Genomic DNA, 18,115 nt, shown 5'->3' with positions numbered 1-18,115 from the left:
CACTAGCACGGTCCACGCCAATCCCTCTCTGGCACAGAGGATCCACCTCCTGCCAGCCGGCATCGTGACAGTAGATCCGGCCATGGATCCCGCTGAAGTACCTCTGCCAGTTGTCGCCGACCTCACCACAGTGGTCGCCCAGCAGTCACAACAGATAGCGCAACAAGGCCACCAGCTGTCTCAACTGACCGTGATGCTACAGCAGCTACTACCACAGCTTCAGCAATCATCTCCTCCGCCAGCTCCTGCACCTCCTCCGCAGCGAGTGGCCGCTTCAGGCCTACGACTATCCTTGCCGGATAAATTTGATGGGGACTCTAAGTTTTGCCGTGGCTTTCTTTCACAATGTTCCCTGCACTTGGAGATGATGTCGGACCAGTTTCCTACTGAAAGGTCTAAGGTGGCTTTCGTAGTCAGCCTTCTGTCTGGAAAAGCTCTGTCATGGGCCACACCGCTCTGGGACCGCAATGACCCCGTCACTGCCTCTGTACACTCCTTCTTCTCAGAAATTCGTAGTGTCTTTGAGGAACCTGCCCGAGCCTCTTCTGCTGAGACTGCCCTGCTGAACCTGGTCCAGGGTAATTCTTCCGTTGGCGAGTACGCCATACAATTCCGTACTCTTGCTTCTGAACTATCCTGGAATAATGAGGCCCTCTGCGCGACCTTTAAAAAAGGCCTATCCAGCAACATTAAAGATGTTCTGGCCGCACGAGAAATTCCTGCTAATCTACATGAACTCATTCATCTTGCCACTCGCATTGACATGCGTTTTTCCGAAAGGCGTCAGGAGCTCCGCCAGGATATGGACTTTGTTCGCACGAGGCGTTTTTTCTCCCCGGCTCCTCTCTCCTCTGGTCCTCTGCAATCCGTTCCTGTGCCTCCCACCGTGGAGGCTATGCAAGTTGACCGGTCTCGCCTGACACCTCAAGAGAGGACACAACGCCGCATGGAGAATCTCTGCCTGTACTGTGCCGGTACCGAACACTTCCTGAAGGATTGTCCTATCCGTCCTCCCCGCCTGGAAAGACGCACACTGACTCTGCACAAAGGTGAGACAGTCCTTGATGTCAACTCTGCTTCTCCACGTCTTACTGTGCCAGTGCGGATATCTGCATCTACCTTCTCCTTCTCTACTATGGCCTTCGTGGATTCCGGATCTGCAGGAAACTTTATTTTGGCCTCTCTCATCAACAGGTTCAACATCCCGGTAACCAGTCTCGCCAGACCCCTCTACATCAATTGTGTTAACAATGAAAGATTGGACTGTACCATACGTTACCGCACGGAGCCCCTCCTAATGTGCATCGGACCTCATCATGAAAAAATTGAGTTTTTGGTCCTCCCCAATTGCACTTCCGAAATTCTCCTTGGACTACCGTGGCTTCAACGCCATTCCCCAACCCTGGATTGGTCCACAGGGGAGATCAAGAGCTGGGGTACCTCTTGTTTCAAGGACTGCCTTAAACCACTCATCATCAACCGTTTCTCTCCCAAACTTATTTCTCCTACTCCTGTCTCCGGTTCTTCAGACATCTTCTCCGTAAAGGAGATACTGGCCTCCAAAAAGGTCAGAGGAAAAACTTTTTTTTTAGTGGACTGGGAGGGCTGTGGTCCTGAAGAGAGATCCTGGGAACCTGAGGACAATATCCTAGATAAAAGTCTGGTCCTCAGGTTCTCAGGCTCTAAGAAGAGGGGGAGACCCAAGGGGGGGGGGTACTGTTACGCCGAGCGCTCCGGGTCCCCGCTCCTCCCCGGAGCGCTCGCAACATCCTCGCTACGGCAGCGCCCCGGTCAGATCCACTGACGGGGTGCGCTGCGATACCGCCTCCAGCCGGGATGCGATTCGCGATGCGGGTGGCGCCCGCTCGCGATGCGCACCCCGGCTTCCGTACCTGACTCGCTCTCCCTCGGTCCTGTCCCGGCGCGCGCGGCCCCGCTCCCTAGGGCGCGCGCGCGCCGGGTCTCTGCGATTTAAAGGGCCACTGCGCCACTGATTGGCGCAGTGGTTCCAATTAGTGTCTTCACCTGTGCACTCCCTATGTATACCTCACTTCCCCTGCACTCCCTCGCCGGATCTTGTTGCCCTTGTGCCTAGTGAAAGCGTTCCCTTGTGTGTTCCTAGCCTGTGTTCCAGACCTCCTGCCGTTGCCCCTGACTACGATCCTTGCTGCCTGCCCCGACCTTCTGCTACGTCCGACCTTGCTTTTGTCTACTCCCTTGTACCGCGCCTATCTTCAGCAGTCAGAGAGGTTGAGCCGTTGCTAGTGGATACGACCTGGTTACTACCGCCGCAGCAAGACCATCCCGCTTTGCGGCGGGCTCTGGTGAACACCAGTAGTAACTTAGAACCGGTCCACTAGCACGGTCCACGCCAATCCCTCTCTGGCACATAAGATCCACCTCCTGCCAGCCGGCATCGTGACAACATTTTTTATTTATTTATGTATCTTTGGGAAAAAAGTTATATATTCTTATTATCATCTAGATAACAACCAAACAGCAACAGCTTAACGTTACCAGGGTGGATGAGGACCAGCGAAAATAACATCAGCTTATTACTGCCTAGGCAGAGGAGTGATATTTTTGTCCCTCCAAGCCTAATACCTAATAGTACTGGTTCCTCCCGCTACCCCTGTGGTGGTGGGTGCCAGGATAATAATTGGATGTTAGTGCTAGCTGTTTTTAGTGCTAATGGTAAGTCACAGCTTTGCAATGAACTCCGTCTATGAATCAACTTCCACTACTAAGGGTGGGTTCACACTACGTTTTCTCCCATACGGGAGCGCATACGGCAGGGGGGAGCTAAAAGCTTGCGCTCCCGTATGTCACCGTATGCGCTCCCGTATGTCATTCATTTCAATGAGCCGGCCGGAGTGAAACGTTCGGTCCGGTCGGCTCATTTTTGAGCCGTATGCGCTTTTACAACCGGACCTAAAACTGTGGTCAACCACGGTTTTAGGTCCGGTTGTAAAAGCGCATACGGCGCAAAAATGAGCCGACCGGACCGAACGTTTCACTCTGGTCGGCTCATTGAAATGAATGACATATGGGAGCGCATACGGTGACATACGGGAGCGCAAGCTTTTAGCTCCCCCCTGCCGTATGCGCTCCCGTATGGGGGAAAACGTAGTGTGAACCCAGCCTTAGCCTGTAAAGTAAATAAAATTTAAAAAACACAAAAATGTTTATTACAAAAAGCCATAGTCCCTCATTATCCATTGTATTGACAAAAAAGTAAATGCTGTTCATCGCCATAGTCCTCAAATCTGAAGTAGTCCTCCTATTCACATATCTGAAATGAGAAAAAAAGAAAAACAGAAACGATAGGTTAGTACATTTTGGGCTCTTTTACCTGGGAAAAGTACTCATAAAGTGCATAAAGCAGAGTGTTCCCAAACAGGGTGCATCTAGCTTGTTTTTTGCCAGACCAATTTTACATTGACACCTTTTATTTTATCATAAAATGTATGTCAAAAATTGCTAATTGAGGGGGGGGGGGGGATGGAAAAAAAGAAATTTTCCACTTTTGAAGTGTTCTGCTTTTACACAGTGCACTTAATGGCAAAACGTACATGTTGTATTTATTCTGTTGGTGAATATGACTAAAACTAAACGATGTTTACATGTTTTTCTATTCTGCTATTACTTTTTTTTTTTTTTTAAAGACAACCCTTTTTAACAAAATAAGTAGTCTTAAAGTTGTCATATTCTAACCCGTACATCTTTTTAATTTTTCTGTATACAGGGTTGTATAACGGCTCATTTTTGGCTCTGTAATCTTTAGTATTTATCGGCACCATTCTCGTTTTGATGGGACTTTCTGTTACATTTTATTAAATTTTTATGGGATGTGATGTGACTAGCCCAGCTAATCAGAACTTTGCTGTGTGCAGCACCACAAATCCCAGCCAGCAGTAAACAAGCCCATAAAACCAATGTGTAAACACGCCCAAGTCATGTGTATTTTCTGGGTTTAATTAAAAAACATAGCATTAAACATGTAGCTGGGTTTAATGTAAATATGCATGATACCGTTGAAAGTAAAGTCAACTAGTAGGTGAGTAACAAACCACCCCATGAAAATAACCTCCAAATATATACACATATGTCTGGTAAAGGAATTATTGGAGTAGAGGATAGAGCACTGCTGCCATGTCTTCTGCCAGTAAGAATGTTGGTGGCAGTACCACAACCAGTACAGGTACCAGCAGCAGTTAGACTATAGACTATACAACATCCAGATTAAACATGGGGACTGCTATACACTGCTACTGAAGAAGGGGGCCCCCTAAAAATGTTTAGCATTGCTGTTTGTACCCCCAATATCACTAGACCACCTGTATATGAACTTTTAAATTAACTTTTACATTAATTTGCAACAGCTGGAATACCACTATATGTGAACCACTGTACTAAAAAAATGTGCAAGTAAAGGATACCTAGGAAATAGTGATCACAATATAATACATTATAACTTGTTCTTCAATAGGGGAATCTCTCAAGGGGCCAAAAAAACAATGAACTTTAGGAAGGCAAAGTTCGATCAACTCAGAGAAGCCCTTAACAATATAAAATGGGATGATGTCCTCAAAACAAGAAAGCTGACACTAAATGGGAGACTTTTAAAAATATCTTAAATTCTCACTATAAGATGTATATAGCTTATGGGAATAAAAGGGTCAAAAATAAAAGAAAACCAATTTGGATGAATAAGAACGTTAAGGGGGCAATAAAGGATAAAAATAAAGTATTTCATATCAGCATGGCTCTATGAGGGATTGGTCCCATCAAACTAACCTGATCAGCTTTTATGAGGAGGTGAGCTCAAGACTGGGCCAGGGGCAATCGCTGCATGTCGTATATCTGGATTTTTACAAAGCATTTGATACGGTTCCACATAAAAGGTTGGTGCATAAAATGAGAATGATTGGGCTAGGGGAGAATGTGTGTAAGTGGGTAAGTAACTGGCTCAGTGATAGGAAACAGAGGATGGTTACTAATGGTACTTATTCTGATTGGCTGACTGTTACTAGTGGGGTACCAAAGGGGTCAGTCTTGGGTCCTGTTCTATTTAATATATTTATTAATGACCTTGTAGAGGGGTTGAATAGTAAAGAAGCAATCTTTGCAGATGATACTAAACTCTGTAAAGCAGTAAACACTATAGAGGACAGTGCACCGTTACAAATGGATCTGGATAGGTTGGAGGTTTGGCTGAGAAGTTGCAGATGAGGTTCAACACTGATAAATGTAAGGTAATGCCCATGGGGAAGAAACATCCAGGCTGGAATTATTTATTAAATGGGAGAACACTTGGGACAACTCATGTGGAAAAGGACTTGGGAGTCTTAACAGAAAATTTAGCTGTAATGACCAGTGTCGGGCAGCTGCTGCAAAAGGCAAATAAAATCATGGGCTGCATCAATAGGCGCATAGATGCCCATGACAAGGAAATAATTCTACCGCTGTACAAATCACTAGTCAGACCACACATGGAATACTGTGTACAGTACTGGGCACCAGTGTACAAGAAAGATATAGTGGAGCTGGAGAGGGTTCAAAGACGGGCAACCAGGGTAATACGGGGAATGGGAGGACTACGGTACCCAGAAAGATGATCAGAATTGGGATCATTTAGTTTAGAATAAAGAAGGCTTAGAAGAGACCTAATAACTATATATGTATATCAGGGGACCATTCAGAGATCTCTCCCATGATCGATTTATACCCAGGACTGTATTTATAACAAGGGGGCATCCTCTAAATTTAGAGGAAAGAAGGTTTCTACTACAGCACAGACGGAGGTTCTTTACTGTAAGAGCAGTGAGACTGTGGAATTCTCTCCTGGAGGAGGGGGTCATGGTGAACTCTGTAAAATAATTTAAAAGGGGTCTGGATGCATTTTTGGAGAATAATAACATCTCTGGTTATGTATACTAGATTTATAGGGACAGAACGTTGATCCAGGGATTTATTCTGACTGCCATATTTGAAGTCGGGAAGGAATTTTTACCTTCAGTATGTTTTTTTTTTGCCTTCCTCTGGATCAACTCAGTAGAGACTCATTAGGGTTATGGGTTGAACTTGATAGACTCTGGTCTTTTTTCAACCTTTTGAACTATGAACTATTACTACGCGTATAATCCTCTCTAACAGCACGAGGACGCCAGTGTTCTCCGCTGCACCAATCACACCACCGTAACCATCTGCACAGGACCACAGCCATCTACATCATGGCCGGAGGCAGGTCCGTGCCATTCTGCAGTGAGGACAGAGACTTGGACTAACGGCACTTCTCTGAGCCACAGACAAACATCTCAGGCCGGGCACCTGTCCGTGCCGGTCTGCGGATAGGTAGAACGGGAGATTTACCTTGTACATTGCTGTGCTGCTGTTACGATTGTGAGCCTCAATAGACTCCTTCACTATCTTCAGAGTTGATGCTACTTTGGCCGGTTGTCAGGTGGTGAGTGGTCCATATCTTTGAATTTATAACAAATCTACTAGTGAAACTAGTATCATTGTTCATTTAAAATGATTGAACCATATCCAGAATCCGTACAGGTGGTCTTAAATATTGACTTTGTCACATATAAATAACTATTTTTTTTTTGCCATTTTACTATAAATCCTTTTTTTTGCTATTTAATTTATATGCATTTTACGTCTATGGCAAGGGCCCTGTAATAGATGTGATTTGTAATTTATATTAGTAAATAAATAATCTATAGTATACGTACAACTAGCCATATCATACCAGTTTTTATTGGTTTGTGATATACCTAGAGGGCCGTATCCAGTTCTGTTTTATTACCATATATACTCGAGTATAAGCCGACCCGAATATAAGTGAGACCCCTAATTTCACCCCAGAAACCCAGGAAAAGTTATTGACTCGACTATAAGCCTAGGGTGGGAAATACATCATCCCCCTGTCATCATCAAAATCCCCGTCATTAACACCCTCATCATCATCACCCTGTCATCATTCCCCCCTTCATCATTACCACCTGTCATCATTCCCCCCTTCATCATTACCCTGTCATCATCCCCCCTTCATCATCCCCCTGTCATCATCCCCCAGTCATCATCTCACACACCTCCTTCATCATCACTGCCTGTCATCATCCCCCTGTCATCATCCCACACCACCCCCTTCATCATGACCGCCTGTCATCATCCCCCACCCCCCTTCATCATCACCGCCTGTTATCATTACCCTGTCATCATCCCACACCCCCCTTCATCATCACCGCCTGTCATCATTACCCTGTCATCATCCCACACCACCCCCCTTCATCATCACCGCCTGTCATCATTACCCTGTCCTCATCCCACACCACCCCTTCATCATCACCGCCTGTCATCATTACCCTGTCATCATCACCGCCTGTCATCATTACCCTGTCATCATCCCACACTACCCCCTTCATCATCACTGCTTGTCAATGTCTGATTTAACAGTGGTCTTCAACCTGCGGACCTCCAGATGTTCCAAAACTACAACTAAACTTGTAGTTTTGAAACATATGGAGGTCCGCAGGTTGAAGACCACACACGTTACGGTGAGCTTGTCCGGGCCATCTGTGCTGCAGGGACCATCCGGTGGGGAGAGATAGTCGTTGCGGGCTGTCCATCTTCACTGGGGGGGCCTCTTCTCCGCACTTCGTTTCCGGCCCCGGAATAATGACGTTGCCTTGACAGCGACGCACAGGGACGTTCATGAGCAACGTCCCTGTGTGTTGTCATCAAGGCAACGTCATTATACTCGAGTATATACGGTAGTCACTTTTTTGGTACGAAGGGTATAGTGAAATATATGGGAAACACTAAAGCATGGAGGTACTCTAGCTACCACACAAAAATCTGACCGAGAATTTAGCCAAGGAGTGATACCCTCTCAGCACTCTAGAAAATAGTAGAAATAGACAATCAGTGATTTGGCTTCTTCTCCAGGCCTAGATATGCTACGAGTGTGTTGGGCTGTATTAGGTGGGTGTATGTATTTATAAGTATGTCAATGTGTATGTATATAAATAGTGAAATACATACCTCTGTATATATTGTTGGTATATAGTGTTAACCACCCACATTTTTGGTATTTTATTTGACAATTAAATTATACTCATGTTTACATGTTTTAACCCCTTAAGGACCCGGGGTTTTTCCGTTTTTGCATTTTCCTTTTTTTCCTCCTTACCTTTCCAAAATCATAACTCTTTCAATTTTGCACCTAAAAATCCATAGGAGGGCTCATTTTTTGCACCGTGATCTGTAGATTTTATTGGTTCCACTTTCGCTTATACTGTATGTGATGTTTTGATCACATTTTATTTCATTTTACTGGGCTGTGATGTGACCAAAAAAGCATCAATTTCAGACTTTCTTTTTCTTTTTTACATTTACGTCATTCACCATACAGGATAATTAACATATTTTGATATTCCGACATTTACGCGGGCACTGATACCAAATATGTTAAAAAAATAAAAAAAATATTTTTACGCTTTTTTTTGTAAAATGAGAAAAAGGGATGATTTCAAATTTTTTTCATTTTTTCATATTGATGTACCCATAGGCGACTATCTATAGCAATAATCAGATTGCTAATACTGTTCAGTGTTATGCATATGCATTGCACTGATCAGTATTATTGACAATCCTATCCTTTGGTCTGCTGTAAGGCAGACCAGAGAAAAAGACCCGGGGTGACGGCCTGCGAAGGTGAGGCAACCTCTGTCCGCCATCATGGATGATCTGATCCCTGTGGCCATGCCGCGGGCGATCAGATCAGCCATTTAAAACATTGCATTGCCGCAGATGCCGTGATCTGTATTGATCACAGCATCAGCGGGGTTAATGGTGCACATGAGCGTGATCTCTGATGTCCATTATATGTCCACTATTATCGGCGGGACCCTGGCTGCTTATTTTTTGCACCAGTAATTGCATTTTGTAAGGACATCACTCATTTTACCACAGAATTTACAGTGAAACAAAAAAATATTTGTGGGGAGAAATAGCTTTGACGCAGTGCACTTTTTTAAAAAAAATTACACTTCGATAGGTTTATGATTATTACAATTATAGCAATTTACATAGGTTTTGTTTCATATTGCTACTTTTTAAAAATTCAATTTTTTGTTGAGAAAATGAATTTTAATGTTTAAAACCACAGTACTCTCTACTGACACCTCTGTCCATGTCAGGAATTGTTCAGAGCAGGAACAAATCCCCATAGCAAACTTATCCTGCTCTGGACAGTCAGTAGAAAGCACTGTGGTCAGACAGAAAAGAACTATACCACTTCCTGTGGAGCATACAGGAGCTGATAAGTACTGGAAGGATTAAGATTTTTAAATAGAAGTAATTTACAAATCTGTTTAACCTTCTGGCACCAGTTGATTGATTTTTTTTCCACTTGACTACCCCTTTAAGGTTGTCAACTGTGTTTACATCTTTACATCTAAGCAGCTTAGCTCTAATTCATCTAGCAGCCAGAATTAGGAAACAAAAGAGAAATCATGTGTTGATAAGGAAGAAATAAAACTTGATATTGATTGTCTCGTGAAATCAAATGCTAAGTAGTTTTTGAAGGCCTCTTTAATGTCCTCAGGGGCACACAGGCTATGATTTTGGATATGTGCCTGTAGCCAAAACAGTAAATACTTTGTTCTCTTTAGAAGAGTCCAAGAAAATGTAGCATTGAGCATTTTTAGGTGAAACACAACATTTTGTGTAACTTAATTTAAAAGTAAAACATCTTAAGTAGTACTTTTTTGTATAAACATAAAATATAAACACAGGACATATAGCAGTGAAGATGTCAACAGTTAATTTAGTAAAATTCAATCAATTTTAATATAGTATGTTTAATTAAATGTGTATTGTTTAATGATCTATGTACAATGTGGCATGTCCCCCACCAAAAAAAAAAATAATAATAATAATAATAAATCTTCTTTTGCTAAATTTACCCTTTAGAGACTGCTAAACTTTTTCAAATGCCTGGGTATACATTTGCACCTATTACCAGACAGGTAGCAACCATATATAAATGTGCACCAACTGTATTACATCCACTTTTTTGCAATAAAAAAAGAAAAAAATCGGAAATTGTAATATAGTGTGAACCTAGTGTAACTTTTATCTGTACTCTTTTTATCACATTGTTTGGAAGTTCTACATCATCTCATTTTCGAGGTGTAGCTGTCCTCTGCCTTTTTATAGTTCTTATTTTCTATGATATTTCATTATGCATAAATTTACATCATAGTAACACGCACTGCATAGACAATATAGCATAATTTGGGCTGTTTGTAATAGCACATAAGGGGGGGGGGGGGATCATTAGCTTAGATTTGTGTGCAATGACAAACCTGCTATGCAAGTGCATGATTTTCTCAGTTGCTTCACAAAATTTATTTAGTGACACACATCACTACATTACTTCGCGCAAATAACAGAAAGCCCCTGGATAGGGCAAAAAAGTGTGAAAATCTTGCACACATTTGTATGTCAGCTGTTTACTGGAGTACATTTGGGCAAGTGATGAATTCAGTGAACCAACCTGTGCAACTGCTAAAATTATATACATTTATTAATTATTAACATTTCTTAGTTATTTCAGTAACACTAGAAGGTAACACTAGAAGGTATAAGAAATACAAATATGTGTGTGTGTGTGTGTGTGTGTGTATACATATAGAGTAGTTAGGAGTAGTTAGTGATGCAAAAAGCAAAATCATCGGTAGTTGCAGTATCTTGTAATACCTTTTTATTGGACTAACAAAATCTTGTTAGTCCAATAAAAAAGGTATTACAAGATACTGCAACTACCGATGATTTTGCTATATATATATATATATATATATATATATATATATATATATATATATATATATATATATTGTAAGGAACCGTCCTAGGGGATTCACTCTGGGATCGTCCTGGACTACGCCACAGGATGCGTTTCTTCTCAATAAACCAGCAAACAAACGTTTATAATGCAAATCTGGCACTTTGCCAGTTTTATTAGACAGGTTGCAGGGAAAAAAAATAAACAAAAAGCAGGAACAAAACAAAATTCTAGACCGTCTAGTCACTGACTAAACAGATCTGTCACGATGCCGGCTGGCAGGTAGTGGATCCCCTGTGCCAGAGAGGGATGGCGAGGACCGCGCTAGTGGACCGGTTCTAAGCCACTACAGGTTTTCACCAGAGCCCGCCGCAAAGCGGGATGGTCTTGCTGCGGCGGTAGTGACCAGGTCGTATCCACTAGCAACGGCTTACCTCTCTGGCTGCTGAAGATGCTGAAGATAGGCGCGGTACAATGGAGTAGGCAGAAGCAAGGTCGGACGTAGCAGAAGGTCGGGGGCAGGCGGCAAGGATCGTAGTCAGGGGCAACGGCAGGAGGTCAGGAACACGGACTAGGAACAGACTAGGGAACGCTTTCACTAGGCACTAAGGCAACAAGATCCGGCAAGGGAGTACAAGGGAGGAGACTAGAAATAGCCAGGGAACAGGTGGGAGCCAATTAAGCTAATTGGGAAGATTGGGCCAGGCACCATCATTGGTGCACTGGCCCTTTAAATCGCAGAGACCCGGCGCGCGCGCGCCCTAGGGAGCGGGGCCGCGCGCGCCGGGACAGGACCGAGGGAGAGCGAGTCAGGTACGGGGGCCGGGGTGCGCATCGCGAGCGGGCGCTATCCGCATCGCGAATCGCATCCCGGCTGAAGGCGGGACCGCAGCGCACCCGGTCAGTGGATCTGACCGGGGCGCTGCAACAACGAAGATGAGGCGAGCGCTCCGGGGAGGAACGGGGACCCGGAGCGCTCGGCGTAACAGTACCCCCCCCCTTGGGTCTCCCCCTCTTCTTGGGGCCAAAGAACCTGAGGAAAAAAAACTCAATTTTTCCGTGATGAGGTCCGATGCAAATTAGGAGGGGTTCTGTGTGGAAACGTACGAGACAGTCCAATCTTTTATTGTAAAAACAATAGATGTAGAGGGGTCTGGCGAGACTGGTCACAGGAACGTAGAACCTGTTGATGAGAGAGGCCAAAAAAAATTTTCCTGCAGATCCGGAATCCAAGAAGAGCATAGTAGAGAAGGAGAAGGTAGAGGCAGATATCCGCACAGGCACAGTAAGGCGTGGAGAAGCAGAGTTGACATCAAGAACTGTGTCACCTTTGTGCGGAGTCAGCGTACGTCTTCCCAGGCGAGGAGGACGGATAGGACAATCCTTCAGGAAGTGTTCGGTACCGGCATAGTACAGGCAAAGATTCTCCATGCGGCGTCGTGTCCTCTCTTGAGGTGTCAAGCAAGACCGGTCAACATGCATAGCCTCCGCGGCGGGAAGCACAGGAACAGATTGCAGAGGACCAGAGGAGAGAGGAGCCGGAGAGAAAAAACGCTTCGTGCGAACAAAGTCCATATCCAGGCGGAGCTCCAGACGCCATCCGGAAGAACGCATGTCAATGCGAGTGGCTAGATGAATGAGTTCATGTAGGTCAGCAGGAGTCTCTCGTGCGGCCAGAACATCTTTAATGTTGCTGGATAGGCCTTTTTTAAAGGTCGCGCAGAGAGTCTCACTATTCCAGGACAACTCGTAAGCAAGAGCACGGAACTGAATGGCGTACTCGCCAACGGAAGAAACACCCTGGGCCAGGTTCAGCAGGGCAATCTCGGCTGAAGAAGCTCGGGCAGGTTCCTCAAAGACACTTCGAATTTCCGAGAAGAAGGAGTGTACAGAGGCAGTGACGGGGTCATTGCGGTCCCAGAGCGGTGCGGCCCATGACAGGGCTTTTCCAGACAGAAGGCAGAACACGAAAGCCACCTTAGACCTTTCAGTAGGAAACTGGTCCGACATCATCTCCAAGTGCTGGGAACATTGCGAAAGAAAGCCACGGCAATACTTAGAGTCCCCATTAAATTTGTCCGGCAAGGACAGGCAGAGGCTAGGAGTGGCCACTCGCTGCGGAGGAGGTGCAGGAGCTGGCGGAGGAGATGATTGCTGAAGAAGTTGCGAATGTTGGTGCAAAATGGTGGACACTTCCGACAGCTGGTGGGTTAGATGGGCGATCTGTCGGGCGATATCAGAGACAACTGGCAGGGGAACCTCAGCGGGATCCATGGCCGGATCTACTGTCACGATGCCGGCTGGCAGGTAGTGGATCCCCTGTGCCAGAGAGGGATGGCGAGGACCGCGCTAGTGGACCGGTTCTAAGCCACTACAGGTTTTCACCAGAGCCCGCCGCAAAGCGGGATGGTCTTGCTGCGGCGGTAGTGACCAGGTCGTATCCACTAGCAACGGCTTACCTCTCTGGCTGCTGAAGATGCTGAAGATAGGCGCGGTACAATGGAGTAGGCAGAAGCAAGGTCGGACGTAGCAGAAGGTCGGGGGCAGGCGGCAAGGATCGTAGTCAGGGGCAACGGCAGGAGGTCAGGAACACGGACTAGGAACAGACTAGGGAACGCTTTCACTAGGCACTAAGGCAACAAGATCCGGCAAGGGAGTACAAGGGAGGAGACTAGAAATAGCCAGGGAACAGGTGGGAGCCAATTAAGCTAATTGGGAAGATTGGGCCAGGCACCATCATTGGTGCACTGGCCCTTTAAATCGCAGAGACCCGGCGCGCGCGCGCCCTAGGGAGCGGGGCCGCGCGCGCCGGGACAGGACCGAGGGAGAGCGAGTCAGGTACGGGGGCCGGGGTGCGCATCGCGAGCGGGCGCTATCCGCATCGCGAATCGCATCCCGGCTGAAGGCGGGACCGCAGCGCACCCGGTCAGTGGATCTGACCGGGGCGCTGCAACAACGAAGATGAGGCGAGCGCTCCGGGGAGGAACGGGGACCCGGAGCGCTCGGCGTAACAGATCAGCTTGTCCTGACTAACATCGGCTGAGTTTCCCTCAGCCGGTTAAACATATGTCCCCTGCAACCTTCTACTCACAATTTATGTCACTCTCTTTGAGCCAGTCATAGCTTGGGCTGTGTACTCCTCAGCAGCCTCTGTCTCTCCCCTACAGCCCACTTGCTGTCTACTAGGAAGAGCCCAGATTAGACTGACTCTCCTTTTTATATACACACCTCCCTTCCCTCCTGCCTCATTAATTAAGAAGCAGGTGAAATATACTTCAGGGTGAGCCAAGGAAATACCCCCTTTCCTTGCCACCTCATCACATATCCCCCCCCCCCTTTTGCTCAGACCACCGGGAAGGAGCACATGTATTTGAAAGGCAGAAACCATCTGCCTTTCCTTTCTCTTGGACAACTTTTGTCCCACAGTCTCTGAAGTCCTTGACTTCTTTCTTCCGGGCTTTTACCATCCACCAATTGCAAGTATCTCGGTCACACCTCTTCAGTACCAGGTTCTTCACCCTAGTGTGGGCAGGGTTCTTGAAATTAAGGACAGAGAGGACCGATGCTTCTAAACTTTGTCTTCTTCTGGCTTGCCAGACCTCACTCTGCTTCAGAGAATCATTTGGCCTCAGTGGCTTCACCAACCACTGTCTTGTTCTCTGTAGCTTCAGAGGACCTCTGACATGGGTCCATCTCAGTCTCAACTTTAGAGGACTTTCCACCTGGTTTCACCTCAGTCTTGACTTTAGTGAATTTCTCGCATGGTTTCACCTCATCCCTTCCAACTTTCTCTTCAAGGGCACCAGCTTTCTCAGGTTTGGCTTCAGTGTCTTTGGCTCCTTCAGATTCTTGTGTAGAATCAGCTTCTACTACTGTTTGGCTCTTCTCTGCAGCTTCTTCAGGTTTACTTTTCTCTTCACCTGTAGCTTCAGTTGTGCCATTTTCTTTAATCACAGTTTTGAGGTTGACTCTGGTTTAGCTTCTGCTTCAGAGGGTTTCTCTGCCTCAGCATTACCTTCAGAATTTTTGGTCCGCTCAGGTTCAGAGGATTTCCCGCCTGACTTCTCCTTAGTCTCCACTTCAGAGGATATATCACCAGATTTCAGCTCAGTCCTAGCTTCAGAGGACTTCTTACAGGGCTTCATCTCAATCTTAGCTTTAGAGGACTTTTTGGCATTCAGAGAAAGCATCCCTGTATCCCGTAACTTCTGCCCCAGAAGCCTTTCTTGAGCCAATTCCACCATATCTTGGTCTCTGCTCTCTTTTACGACTTCCTGGTCCTCTTTCTTTTTTTCATATTTCCGCTGCTTACACTGGAGCTTAGCGGACTTCATCCTCTCATTGTCAAGAAACTCTGTCAAGTCCCTGACAGTATCTTCAAAAGACAGCAATTGTTTCCTCAATTGTTCATTGTCTGCCAGCACAGCCACCTGCTCGTAGAGTTGCGCTCCCAGCAAAACCAAGGCAGCTACGTGGGACCTTCTGCGCATTTCATTCTGCGCTTCTAGGCTCTCTTTTAAGATCTTCATGTCATCTTCCAGCTTTATATATCTCAGCTGCTCACTCTTGAGCTTTGCGGAGATCTTCTCACTGTCCAGCAACTGTTTCTTGGTCTTCTCTAACTCATTGATAGATTTTCCACTCTCACCAATCTGTTCAGATAGATTTGAGATCTCCTGTTGCAAATTCTTGTTTTCATGTTGCAGAGTCTCAACTTGTTCCAGGGCCTCCTCATACTTCTCACGGAGCAAGTCATGGTCATAACAAGCAGATTGAAGAGCATGTGTAAGGGCATTCTTCGCCTTGACTTCCTCCTCAAGTTGTCTCTTAGCTTTAGAGACACTCTCCAGATTGCTGGCAAGATCATCAACTTCCATCTTCATTTCATTCTTCTCCTTTTCAATTTTTTCCATGGCTACCAGCCTAGCTGTGTGATCGCTCCACAGGGCCTGATATGCACCATGTAGAAGACTCACTTCTTCCTCCTGGAATGACATCCGCTTAGCCAGGCTCTCCACTTCACTCTCCTTGCTGGTCACAAGACCCTGGAAGCGGGACAGTTCATCCTCCAGAGCCACGAACTCACTTCTGTGGTGCCCCATGACTTTTTCCAGCTGAAGTCTCGCTTCTTGCTCTTTCTTAAAGTCAGCAAGCGATTTGTCCCTCTCCTATGTCAAGCGATGTACCTCTTTTCTTTCTCCATCAACTTCACAGAAACCATCTGCAGGGTTTATTCCAGATTCTGGATCTGCTCCAGTTTTTTCCCAAGGCCAGCTCGTCTTTTCCGAGACCTTTTATTGACAGCGGTCTCCTCACTCTCGCTGTTAGACCTTAAGACATCCTCTGGTCCTCTGTCAGACACTCGACCCAGCTCTTCTCCATCTCTAGATGAAGTCTCCCCCTTTTCCAGGGTTGCGGACACTTGTGCCTTGTTATTATCATCAACAACAGGTGCCACCGACACCTGGCACTCTTCGTCTCCCACCGCGTTGTCAACTCTGGAGACTATTGCTAAACACTGCCGTCGGACCGGCAATGCCTTGGTGGTAAGTTCGTGGCCCCTAGCAACAACTTCAATGGCTCTTGGCACCAGCAAGTCAGGGTGATTCCCGAACAGTTCCTCTGAACTGTCTCTCGGTTCCTTGGCAGACTTTTCTTTTGTCTTGTCACAGTCTCTCCACGGCCTGGCAAAAACGACTAGGGCTCCTGGGTCTGCAACAATATCTGGTCCAGTGGTTCAACCTACCTGGTTACAACCCCTCTCTGGTCCAGATGCCACATCTTCTTCACTTAGGACTCTGTCTGTGACCGTAAGCGCAGCCCCCAGCTCCACCGGTTCTCTCTTCCGGAGTTTTGGTTTTTCCACAGCCATCTCCGTAGCTTTTTTTCCAGTCACCCCTATAACTTGACTTGCGGACTGTTCTTCAGCTCCCCTAGTGGTCTGCCACACTCCCACCTGACATATACCTAGGGTCTGCTGACACTCCCCGATCTCATCCTCTGCTGAGTTACTGTCCCCTGCTATGAGGTGCAAATCAAGTGTTGTGATCCTATCAGGTGTTCCTGCTCCAGTCACCTGACTATCTTCCCACAACTGCTGAAAAAAAGGAAAATCTTTCCCCAGCACTACTTCATACTCTAAGGTAGGCTCAATTGCAACCTTATGACTTATGGTACCATAGGTAGTAGAAATACACACATTAACTGTTTTATAACCCCAAATACCGGCTTGTATAAACATTACAGCAGGGTCTGGCTTTCTGCAGCTGGTCTTTACCAGACTTATTACACATTTTGGATCTAACAAAACCACCATCTTTTTACCTTCTATTGCCAATTCACACAGGTTTTCTTTTGTCCTGCGAGAGGTGGCGACAGTACTCTTTACATCAGAATACATTAGCATACGTTTTTCAAGAAAAACATTATCAGCCTGCATGGGTTCACAATATACAGCACCATTCACACAGTCCAGTAGAGACCCCCCAGTCCTCACTACTTCCAGAATCTTTGTGTGCGAACTCTCAGGTGCACTCTCGGCATCCCACAGCTGCCAGAAATATGGAAAGTCACATACCTCCATCATATGGCTCACTGTCCCAAAACATGTATCAAATGTAATTTGAACAGTACTGGGCTCTGGGCAGGACTTCACAAAGGGAATTATTTCCGGCATAATCCGAGATACAGTCTGGCAACAATCCAACTCCACCAACAGTGGGACTCCACCCACTAATAACTCACGGGTCCTCTTTTTCATCTTTGTGACCATCGGTTGTGGAGCACGTATATATATATATAGTAAAATCTCCCTTAACGGACACCTCCTAATAGGGGATAATTCGCAAAAGAACACAGTGTTTTATACCCCAACATAGTCCCATAAGACTTCATGTATTTGCACCCTCTGAATTGCGGACACTCCCAATAGGATGCGGACACACCTGTGCCAAGCTACACACTCCCAATAGCAGACAACAAGGCTTTTGTGCCAGCCCTACCTTGTACACAGGGTTGTCATCAGCCAATACCCCATTAAAGGACCCTGGCCACCACTGCACCTCCCTGCAGCAGCCCCAGCACAGAAACAGAAGAGGGCTCTTTAAACAGTGGTCTCCTGTTTCTGTACGTCCACCGGCCATATCATTTGCCCCCCTCTGATTTCCCCATGCCACTTTATTCCCCTTGTGCCATTTCATTCCCCCTTTATCCCCCCTGTGCCATATCATTCACCCCTCACTGATCCCTAGTTCCACT

The sequence above is a fragment of the Hyla sarda genome, chromosome 5, assembly GCF_029499605.1.
Source record: "Hyla sarda isolate aHylSar1 chromosome 5, aHylSar1.hap1, whole genome shotgun sequence".
In the NCBI taxonomy this organism is placed as follows: Eukaryota; Metazoa; Chordata; class Amphibia; order Anura; family Hylidae; genus Hyla; species Hyla sarda.
The sequence above is the reverse complement of the archived record's forward strand: the minus strand, read 5'-3'. Positions refer to the sequence as shown.